Source organism: Glycine soja, chromosome 5, assembly GCF_004193775.1.
Source record: "Glycine soja cultivar W05 chromosome 5, ASM419377v2, whole genome shotgun sequence".
NCBI lineage: Eukaryota > Viridiplantae > Streptophyta > Magnoliopsida > Fabales > Fabaceae > Glycine > Glycine soja.
Window position 1 is genome coordinate 30,691,989 of NC_041006.1, and position 12,826 is coordinate 30,704,814.

Below are 12,826 nucleotides of genomic sequence, written 5' to 3' on the forward strand. Positions count from 1 at the left end.
AGGCATAGAAGTTAGTTGTAGTGTATATATACCTCATCAAAGGTTTTCTTGAAAGGGATGAAGCTAAAGTGATCAAGTTTTAGTTGTTGAATATCCAAAGGATCATGAGTAGTGAAACTTGTCATTGGAGGGACACCAACAACAACAGACATCTCATATCTGTGAGTAACAATTTCCTTAGAAGAACAACTTCGACTTCCACTGTCCCTTCTACCAGTACTATTGTTGTTAGGTTCTCCACTTCCTTCACCAGTTATTGCACTTTTATTTGACCAGTTGCACTGCCTTGGTTGTGTCTGGTAGAATATCTTTGACACCACTACCTCTCCTTTCTCTTCCTCGTGCTGCCCCAAATGGTATTGGTGCATCACCCAGTTGGTTTTCTCGAGCTTTCTGTTCTTTCCAAAGTTGGTGTAGAGGACTAGAATTTTCTTGCAACCCTTTTGTTTTCCGTTCACCATCACTGGCTTGTGCCACAGGGTTTCTCCACCTTGCAAGTCACATTCGTTTTGAATCTTTCTCCTCTTTCTTGTCCCAGTTGTGTAAGCTTTTGAAGGTCTATGGAAAAAGTGCTTGCTCAACCCATCTCTTGTTACTCCTGTTAATTAGATGCATATATCAACCACACACCCAAAATCAAACTTAGGTCGACTTTGGTGAACTGAAAAATAAAACCCTTTTTCATATTATATTAAGCAAGTGGAATTATAAGATTAATTTAATGATAAAAAAGAAAGAAAAAAGAAAAGATGGTGGATTTAATTTTTACCGCTAACAAAAAATTAATAATTAATAAATAATATTAATTAATAAAAAAATAAGTTTCTTGAAAATACCAATTAAAAGAAAGAGGGACCTAACTGGGACTTAACAAATAGTATGGAACTTTGAATAAGATAGTTAGAAAACAACACTAATTAACACTGCATGTTAGAGAATAATGAGAGTTAGAAATTAATGGGAGGTGAATTAAATTTATTTTTTTCTAGTATATTTTCACGCTGTGTATATCTCACACCTAGAAGCTTCTCTGGATGGGTATAACAAATTCCATCTTCTCCTTCAATAGCGGGAATGAACTCATCTATCAATGGGTGTGATTTCATGTTCTTTGCCTCCATTTTGGCTTCAAGATGTTCTGTTAGCTCTTGGTCTATGGGATCAAACTTCACTCATGCGGGCAAGCCTAGCTAGTCCTACAGTCTCCATTGAAATATCAAGTGAAAAACCAAAATTAAAGCTAAAGACAGAGAGATAAGAGGAACAAGAAGAATAATACAATGGAAAAAGAAAATAATGATGGAAAATATTAACTATTTCTATGCCTATGGAAAATATTAACTAACAAAATATACTAGTACTTGTTGCCAAGGACTGCATGAAGTTCAACAATGGAGTTCTCTTCTTGCTGTGAGAATGCTCCTCTCTTCAAATCAGGCCTGAGATAATTTATCCACCTTAATCTGCAGCTCTTGCCACACCTTTAAAAATTACGAGAATTCAACACCCAAACCTGGTATAATCATCAAATTAGAAGATAGTATGTTTTCAAAATATATATCATAATCAATAAAAAAGGTGTGATAGGATAATAATGTACAAATAATTCATTGGCCAAAAAAACTGCAACATTTTCTGCAATGTTGTCCAACATCTTTGTCTACTATTATTTTATTGATCCTAATATACGAAACTTTGTTAGTTTTTTTTTTCTAGTTGATCATCTTTGCCTATACTCTAAATTGCACTAGTATCATTGTTTTACATCTTTTACCTAGATATTTGTTTTAAATCTCAAAATAGTATATGCACATATTATCTTATATCATTATCATGCAGTTCAGATTGAGAAGAAATGGATCCTAACATAGTTAACACTGCAATTACTTCAAGAAGACGTAAAAGAGAAGAGTATAAGAAGATAATCTTATTAGTTGCTGCTTGTGTTGTTCATATGGTCATTGGTGTAGTGACATGGTATCATAATAATTATTTTGTTAAGGAACCAACCCATAATTAGGAACTAGAACGTCGCAACTTCCTTAATCATCTTTATAGAGGGACAGAGAAAGATTGCATTGAAAAGTTGAGGCTTAGTAAAAATGCATTTTTTAACCTTTGTAGAATTTTAGAAGAAAAGGGTGGATTAGTAAGAACAAGAAATGTTCCAACAACTGAAGCAGTAGTAATGTTTTTACATATCCTTGCTCACAACCTAAAGTATAGGGTAGTGCAATTTAGTTGTTGTAGATCTAAAGAAACCAAAAATAGGCAATTCAACGATGTCTTGAGAGCGGTAATAAAAGTGAGCAAAAACTATTTGAATTTTCAACCCTATACTTTAGAAGGTGCGGAAGCAAACAAGTGGAGATGGTTTGAGGAAAGTTTATCAATTGTTAGGAGAGATTAGTTAATTATAAAATTTTCTTAGAATCTAAAAAAATTGTCTTGTTTGTAGAGATGTATTGTAGCACTTGATGAGACTCATATTCCGGTTACAATTTCTCCTGATGAGAGACCTAGATATCGTAATAGAAAGAATGATGTCTCTACAAATGTGTTAGCCGCTTGTGGTCCAGATTTAAGGTTTATTTACGTGTTACCTGGGTGGGAAGGATATGTAGGACACTCTCGAGTATTACAAGATGTATTACATTGTCAAAACAAACTTGAAATTCCAACGGGTAATATTTCTTGGAAATAATTTTTTTCTTTTTTTTTTGTCTAGTTTAAGCCTATGATTTTTATTTTAAACATTGTAGGCAAGTACTTTCTTATGGATGCGGGATATACCAATGGTCTGGGATTCTTAACACCATATCGAGGGACTAGATATCATCTCAATGAGTAGATTGGAAACACCCCTCAAAGTTTCAAGGATTTATTTAATCTTCGTCATGCAAGTGCCCGACATGCAATAGAAAGGTCATATGGGATCTTGAAAAAAAGATGGAGTATAATAAGAACTCCTTCATTTTTTGATATAAAGAAACAAATAAGAATTATCAATGCTTGTTTTGTGTTACACAATTTCATAAGAGACGAACAACAAACTGATCACTTTTAGAAGTTCAAGACTTAGAATTCTTATCTGTTGTTGACGAAGTGTTAATCCATCAATCAAGGGAATGAGTTCAAAATAATGTCATAGATGATATCACAACTATTCAAGCTACTGAGGAATGGACAGGATTTCGAGATACATTAGCTATGAATATGTTTGCTAACTATCAAGTTAGAAGAGACTTTGCTTAAGGATAGTTCTTTTTTAAATGTAATTTGCTATTGTAGAAAAACTTTGTGTCCTTTGTTACTATTGTACTTTGCTATTGAAGATAAACTTTTATGTACTTTGCTATTGCATAAAAACTTTTCTTAAGATATTTTCTATGATTGTGCAGTGGACTAATCAAATGAATATAGTAGGTTGTATCTAATATTTGTTATGTGCAGGTTAAATAAGTGACATTAAATTCAATGGAGTCATCTAATAAAAAAATGACGGGCAAAAGAAAAGTTTTAGGAAAAAATAATGAGGAAACAAGAAGTTATTTTACATGAAATTTGGAGATGGAACATGTATTGGCTAATGTAGAGAGATCAAAGGAATTTGGACAACAAGGGTGACGGAGGTTGGGAAAGGTCAGCATTGAATGTTGCAGCCGCAATGTTGTCTACAAGCTTCAATGTTAATGTCACATCAGATAATATCAAAAACCATATCAAATTATGAAGATTGTGGTATGGTATTATAAGTGACATCCTTGGCCAGAGCGGGTTTGATTGGGATGACACTAAGTACATGTTCACAGTTGAGAATGAAAATGCTTGGAATGAATATTGCACTATAAGTATTCTTTAGTATATTGCTATTTGTTATGTAAAGATAGAGCCACTGGTCATGGAGCTGAAGCTGCTATGGATGATGAAGCGATGAGTAGAGAGACAAATGAAGTGGAATTCATGGGGTTAGGTGCTACTACTACTATAGACTTAGAAGAACCAAGCTCTAATACAAAAGAAAAAAGACAAGGTTCAACTTCTTCTGGCACACATTCATTCTCACAAGACAAATATTGGAGAAAAAGAAGGAATAACAATTTCTTTGGATAGAATGACCAACTCTTTTGACCGAATGGTAGAAGAAATGGATGGTAAAGTCGATGATGAAGATATTCAAGGAGTGTTTACGTGAGGTATCTTTGATACCAAATCTTAATAGACAACAATGAGCTAAAGTTATCAAATGGTTAGCTGGATATCCAAAGTAGTTAGCTATTGCGAAAGCCTTTCCAATTCACGAAAAGACTATGTTTTAACACATCTAAAATGAAACTTGGTGAGTAACCTTTTGTCTACATTTTCAATTTCAACTTTCAAATTATAAAATTGTCTTTTTTATGCCCAGTTGAAGTGATATTTTCACTATAGTTATTTGTCTTCCCTGTTGTGACTTATATTATTTTGTTTCTTCTATGTCTTGCAAACGAGGAATAGAGAGGAATTGCATTCTTACAAAGCAAGAAAAAAAAGTTGATTATTCTAAAAAAAATTTATTATGTTATTTGTTTTGGACCATCTAATTTGCAAAATATTTCGTGAATGATTGAGTATTATAAGTGAAGTGACATCAATGTTGATAATATATGATTTTAGGTCTTGATATGAATTGAAGTATTTTCTTCTCTTACGAACAATGAAATTAATATCAATATTTGAATTTTGTATGAGATAATTGTCCTTAAATTATGTAATTTTTTAATTTCAATATTTTTTTAAAAAAAATTATTGCGAGACTATGTAATTGAATTTTTTTTAACAAGAACAAGGAATTACATATCATTCATCTTTAATTTTGCAGTATTGTTTAATCCAAGTTTTTTTTTTGTGTTACTACAAGAATATTGTGTAAGATTCAAAATTGTTTAGCATTAAAATTATTTTGATTATTTAATTATTAAATATTAAAAAAAATTGATTATTCAATATAGTATAGCATTAAATTTATTTTGAATATTTAACTGTTTAAAAAATGACTCATATTTATTTTCATTCAATATTGAAATTTTAATTTTTAAATAAATATTTAAAAATGAAAATTTGAATTTCATTAGAATTAAATTACTTTATCCAAATAAGGAAATTAAAATACAAGAAATTGAATTGCCTCATCCAAACAAAATATTTACAAAATGAAAGGAATTTAAATCAAGGCAATCAAAATGTTGTGTATTTGAATTTCTTAGAAATTTTTAAATCCCTCATCCAAACACATGGTTACTATGTTTTCAATGGAAGAGAATTATCGGAAGAAGACTATTTTTTACGATGGTTTTGAGAGATTTTGTATGATAATTTTTAATTGTTGTTGAAGTCGCCGTAGTAGAAAATCAAGACTTTCCACAACAATTTTTGAACCGTCTTAGAAGGGTAGAATTTCTACGACAGTTTTGTTCTAAAACCATTTTAGAATATTTTTTTTTTAAATTAAAAAAATTGATGATTCTAAGATGATTTTTCCAAAAATTATCTTAGAATGCAGATTTTTTAAGATGATTTTTCAAAAAAATTTCTTAGAATGTTTTTTTTAAATAAAAAATTGAGGATTCTAAGACGTTTTTAAAAAAAAAACCGTTTTAGAATGTAGACTTTGAAAAACCATCTTAGAATGTTTTTTTAAAAAAAATTAAAAAATTAAGGATTCTATGATGATTTTTGATAGAACCGTCTTAGAATCTCTTTAAAAAAAAATTAAAATTAAATTTCATTTTGTTTTTGGTGTGTAAAATTCAATTCCAAATATTCAATAATTCACCAATGGTCACAAACAAAATGACATTCGGCCCAAACACAAAACACATACCGGAAATGAGTTATCACATTCGTATATAATAAAACACTAGAGCATGTGAAACATATAAATACATAGAACTAAATTTACATAAACAACATCACTCCATCAAACCACACATAAATATTCACACTTATTCAAGTTCACACACTCCAAAAAATAACAGAAAAACCTCAATCGTTAACTCAATGAAAGTTAAACACAAGCGTTATGCAACAAATATACTAGACTTAAGCCTACATGCAATGTGGTACCATTTTCAGTGAAAAATCTCGTTGGGTGCCTAGGAGTACATGACAAGACATGCCTCATAGTGGGTAAGTCAGGTCACTCTCACTATGTGAAATCACATGGAGATCAGTCAAGGTCACTCTATTTTGTCAGAATACTCCAACCATGCTAGATCGACACAGGCTTAAAGGAATATTTCGATCAGGAGCACTCAAACCGAGTGTGTATTTCGGAGAGTCCGTCAGGGTCTCTCCCTCCTGATTCAAGTCCAACCCATAAAATATTTTAACACACAGACTTTACCTATGAAATATGCAATACACACAACTACTCAATCGCTTTCAAAATCTCAATTATTTCCAAAATCATTTTAACTCGTCACGCCTCAAGTGATTAAATTCGTCGAGTTTCCACAATGGAACCCACCACCACAAAACTCATTGCGCCGTAACTTTTTGTCCTTAAAGGATCTTACAATTGAGTGATTGCACTGTTTATAGCTCACAACTTAATACACATGTATCTCAAATCTAACCATAATATTCTCAAACTCCAACACTTAATAATTTTCAAAATCATACTATAACAACACTACAATATTATAAACATCAAATATTAATATAAATAAATATATAGCTATATATATATATATATATATATATATATATATATATATATATATATACACACAATATGCTTAACAAATATATAAGCATGTATTATAATAATAAAATATATCTAACTTCAAAGCTTTAGTTGTTTATGTATGGGGAAGGTGTTAGCACCCCACGTGCTCGTCATGAAGACGACAACCTTTAATCGAGTGTGCTAAAAATAAAGTGACTTTTTAATTATTTATTTTTCCTTGAGAACATGAGTTATGTTCATTATATCTTTTGTTTATTTAGGAAAAAAAGAAAGTGAATTTTATTTTTTTAGGAAAAAAGGAATTTTATGTTTTTTTTTTTTTAGTTTTTTAGGTCAACAAGGGGTTTGCCCTCGCTCGTACATATCTTTAGGTGCAATGAGAAAATCAAACTTACATAGTTCTTTGGGTAGAAAACAGTTTGTGTGTTGTGTTGATTTTTTTTTGAAAGATTTGTTTTAATTGCGTGACAAAGAGTCGTTAAGGCGTTGGACCTTGAAACGACGTTAAATTTTAAGAAAACAGTAGAGAGAATCGCTTAAGGCATTGGACCTTGAAGCGATCTCGAGTAATGTGCAAATTTTATGGAGAAAAAAGAAGAATTGAATGATTATTTGTTTGTGAAGAAAAGAGAGAATCTCAAGTATACTTTGTAAAGTCAAGCAAGTTGGAGACCCAACATGATTTTCACAAAATGTTACTCACATTATTAAAACACCACCAAGCAAGTCAAAGACCCAACATGGAGTGCACATAATGTGAAAAAAGGACTTCAAGTTTGCGATATACTTCGCAAAGTCAAGCAAGTCGAAGACCCAATATGACATTCGCTAAATTTACCCACACATTTATTAAAACACCACCAAGCAAGTTGGAGGCGCAGCATGGAATGCACAGAATGTAAGCGTGTACTAAAGAATACTAACATAGAATTTTAGAATGATTAACATAACGTTAAGTAATCAATAGACGAGACACACAAAAATAAATCGAATGTGAATAGAAAGGGATAGAATAAAAGCAGGAAATACACTTACTAATTAAGGATGTGAGGTTAAAACATGGGGGAAATAAATAAGTGACAGAATATTTATAATACATTATGAACTAACCAGACAATTATAAAAAAAAATAATAGAGCCAAATCGAAAAAAGGATGGTGTAAATAGCAGTTTTTACTTCATTTTGGCTATGCTCGAAAGAAGTGGGATGTGCCTAAAAGTGTGGAAGCAATGCCTTCCAAGATTATTTTGATGATGCCAAAGAATCAAGAGTTAAGCAAATTCCAAAGATTCAAGAATCAAGTTTCAAGATTCAAGAATCAAGTTTCAAGAATCAAGATTCAAGAATAATCAAGATCAAGATTCAAGACTCAAGATTCAAGAATCAAGAGAAGACTCAATCAAGATAAGTACTAAAAAAGTTTTTCAAAACATTGAGTAGCACAAGAAGTTTTCACAAAATCATTACCAAAGAGTTTTACTCTTTGGTAATCGATTACCAGAAGGTAGTAATCGATTACCAGTAGCCAGCATTGTTTTCAAAACTAATTTACAAAGCTGTAATCGATTACCATGAGCATGTAATCGATTACCAATGTTTTAAAACGTTAGATTTCAAATTTCAAGAGTCACAACTTGTGATAAAAAAAAATTTCAAATCATTTCAAACTTGTGTAATCGATTACACAATACTTGTAATCGATTACCAGTGTTTCTAAATATTTTGATTTTCAAAATTTAAAAATGAAGAGTCACATCTATTGATGCGTAATCGATTACACCTTGATGGTAATCGATTACCAGTGACTGATTTCGAAAAATAAATTTCCAAAAGTCACAATTCTTAAAGTGACTTGTTTCTGAAGATTTTTTCAAAAGTCACAATTTTTTAAGTGACAGTTTTCAAAAAAGTCACAACTTTTAAAAGGTGACTAGTTTTTAAAGAAATTGCCAAGAGTCACAAACTTTAACTTGAGTCATCAAGTGATTATAAATATGTGACCATGGCATGAATTTAATAATAAGTTTCATAACAAGTTTTTTTTTACAGATTTTTCTGATTCATTTTCTCAACTTCTTTCTAAGAGTTTTTGTTCAATACTTTCTCTTCCAAGAAAAGTTCATTGTTCAAAAACTTGTGCTATTCTTCTTTTTCATTCACTTCTCCCTTTGCCAAAAGAATAGAAGGACTAACCGCCTGAATTCTTTTGTGTCTCCCTTCTCTCTTTCCAAGAGAATTCAAAGGACTAATCGTCTGAGAATTCTTTTGATTCTTCCCTTCCCCTTAAACAAAAGATCTCAAAGGACTAACCGCTTGAGATATCTTTTGTTTCCCCTTACAAAGATTCAAAGAACTAACCGCCTGAGAATTCTTTGTCCCAACACATTGGATGGTACATCCTTTGTGGTACAAGTAGAGGGTACATCTACTTGGGGGTTGTTATACTGAGAACAAGAGAGGGTACATCTCTTGTGGATCAGTTCAAGTGGAGGATACATCCACTTGGTTATTCAAAGAGAACAAGGGAGGGTACATCCCTTATGGATCTTTGGCTTGTAAAGGATTTTACAAGGTTGAAAGAAATTTCAAGAACCGGTTGGTTGCTTGGGGACTGGATGTAGGCACGGATTGTGGCCGAACCAGTATAAATCTTGTGTTTGTCTTCTTCTTTCCTACACTATTTAATTTTCGCTGTGTACTTTTAATTTCCGCTTTACTTTTGGTTAAGTTATTGTTCTTTACTTTCTTAACTTAGTAGTAAAAGCCTAATTGAATCTAGTAACATTAAGAAGAATAAATTTTTATTAGTCAAGATACATTAATAATTAATTCAACCCCCCTTCTTAATTATTTCGAGGTCACTTGATCCAACAGAATGGAGGTGTGATTAGTGTTCTTCCTTTCCTTTTTTCGTTTTTTTCCTTATTTTTTCCTTTCCTTTTTTTCTTTTTATTGTTCTTTCTTTTCCTTTTTTTTTCTCTTTTTCTGTTTTCTTTTTCTTTCCTTTTTTCTCTCTCTCTTTTTTACTTTCTTTTTTATGTTTTCTTTCTTTCCTTTTTTTATTTCTTTTTTCTTCTGTTTTCTTTTTTTTGTTTTTTTTTGTTTGTTGTCTTTTTTTGAAAAATTTGTCCGGACAAAATTTGGATCTGACATCTGTCAATCAACGTACAATAGTCAAAATGAATATGCATGTTGTATCCCTTTTTGATCGTTGTCCTATACTCAATAAATTGCAATAAAGACCATGATCATAGAAAAAATAAGAGATAACGTTTTGAGAACCATCCTTCAACTTGATAGTAATTTTGGCATTTCCCCATCATAGGGATATTTGCATTCTTACCAAATCTCACAGTAGATTTCCCACACATATGATTGCTACCCCCAGTATCCAAATACCAAATATTTTCATTTTCAGAACAAGTATTACTGGCTAAAAATAAATTATGTTGTGTATTAGAATTATAACCAACATTTTGGCTTTCCACAACGTTTCCATGTTGTTTGATTCTACAATAAGCTCTATGCCCAAACTTTCCACAATAGAAGTAGTTAAAATTTGCTCGACCTTGGTAGTTGTTACCTCGACCTTTTCATCGGTTAGTTGCACCAAAAGTATTTTCATCTCTTCCTTGGTTGGATGGTACAAAATTATTGACTTTTCCTTGATTAAAATTCCCTCAACCTCTGCCTCTGTAATTTCCTTGGCCTTTACCTCTGAAATTTCCTCTTCCTCTACTGTTGAAATTATCATGGGCTCTAATTTTTGCACTCCCACTAGTTTCCGCAACTTTGTTGAGATTCACCTGAATATTTAGTGCTTCTTCATTTACTTTTTTTTGTCTTCTCCAAGATTCTGCTCACATGGCTTTTGATGCTTCCCTATAACTCTGCTACCATCATGGTGTTTGTGTCATGGGACTTAATTATTGTAGTCACCATATGATCAAACTTCATCTGTAATGCCCTGAAATTTCCATAACTGAAAATAGATGTTTGATGTATTTATTGTATTATTTAATTACTTGATTAATTCGGATTAGTTGAAGTGTTGTGTGAATTATCCTTGTGCAACTGCTTGGTATGGTTGTTAGGTTATGTGGAGTTTGATTGATCTGCATTGGAACTGTGTGATTCCGAGATTGACCCAAAACCTATTTCGATAAAACCATGATCTCATATTTGTTAACCGTGGGATTGCCTTCAAATTTGGATTGTAAGCTCGCAACCCACATCTGCGTGTTTTGATCATTGGGATTTATGAAAAAATATAGAGTGTGAGATATGACCTTTGCATAGAAGCAATGAAACATGTTGGAGTAGGGATTCTCCCAGAACTTGCCCAGGCGAGTCTGAGTTGGACCAACTAGCCTAGGCGAGCAAAGTTTCACCTGGACAAGTCTTGTAGGTTACAAATATGTTCAACAGCGTAAAAACACGCATTTTTCTCCCCTCTTCTCCCCCAAACCCTCACCCAACACCCCAAACCTCCTCCTCCACCACCCACGACCACCGGTGACCACCACGAGCCGTTGTTGCTTGCCGTCGGACCACCGCACGGAGAGGAACATTTTAATCGGATTGAAATCCTCTAAAACCAACTCGAGGATTCGGTAGAGTATGAAGCTCTTGACCTTCCCTTCGCGGTTTCTTCGAGGTAACAGTGATTTCTAAGCATTCTCTTGATTAGTTTGAGCTTATCTTTGCATCTCTTATGACTTGGGTACCGTTATTGGATGTTTTTACACTTCCTTTGAAAAATCCTTGAAAATGAGACGTTGTAAAATTTGCCTTGTTATAAAATAGACTTCGTTTTGGTAACCTTCGCGAATGAATTATGTTCTCCTAGGTTTAGATGCATGTAAAAGCTGAATTATGTTCTGACATGTGAATGATGTATAATGGTTTAATGTATATATGTATTTATTCATGTATTTGTGTGTGGTTTGGTGAATGTATATCATGGAAAATTTACCCTCGTTTTCATAATCAAATTAATGAAGTTTTCACTTAAATTGAAATATTGCATTTTAGAATTAGTGATATCGTAGCGACGAGGTGGGTCATTACATCATTGACATCGTCTATAAAATTTTGTCTACCACCTTGTTATCAAGGTTGTCTTCTCCATACTCCATGATCTTATGTAAAAAATATTGTTCCACAGATTCATAACTAGACATTTCATACCTTTCATATTCCCTTCACGTAGATTGCAACTTTGATTTTTGAGCCTTCTCCACACTTTTGTAAGACAATTTCAAAATATCCCATGCTTCTTTAGCAGTTTTGGCCTTTACGATTTTGTCAAAAATGGAATAGTCAACCCCTTGTTGAATTCGTGACAACACTAGCTGATCTCTCCTCCTAGCAATATCATCTACTCCTTCCAGTAATCTCATCTCAGCAAAGCTCTAAATATTGTGAGCTCTCATATGTGTAGCCATCAAAGTTTCCTAATTATAAAAATTTAATTTCTTGTCTAATTTAGGACCAGACCATACAATATTGTAATTGTATCCATCTCTCTCTCAAGTATATCAACTCTCTATTGTTTTTACCCATTAAGAATGCTCTTGTTCCTCATGCACTCTTTTTTTTTACTCACACTACCACTCAAACTTTGTGACTCTGATACCAATTGTTAACATTGAAATAAAAAATACACACTCTTGTACATAGGAGAAGAGTTTCTCACATTAATCTCTCATATTCATTCACTATTTTTTTTTTACTCTACCCAAAATGTTACATAGGCAACCTTTTATAGGCAAAACTAAGCAATAAAATAAGCAACACTTAATGGCTAAGTAACAATTCCTATTAGCTTAAGAAATATTGTAGGCGGTTCAGTTAGGTGGTGAAGGAAATTTCCAACATCTACAATATTCTTGAATCTACTTTAAAGTAAATTTTTAATGATTATTATCTAAGATTAACCGGCGGTGCAACAACTGTAATGTTTGAATTCAACTTTTCAAACTTCTAGTAAAACTGAATTTTTTTAACTTGATTTAATTAACCGACAGTAGGCACAACTAGTTTTGTTTTGCTGTTCTTTGTCTTTAGGTTCCCATACATAAAAAAAAAAGTGT

The 12,826-nt window shown here is 32.2% G+C and overlaps 1 pseudogene; it reads right to left on the reverse strand.

The window, feature by feature from the left end:
* Window positions 1-11: 11 nt before the first annotated feature.
* On the reverse strand, window positions 12-10,485 carry LOC114411289 (annotated as a pseudogene).
* Between the last annotated feature and the right edge of the window lie 2,341 nt (window positions 10,486-12,826).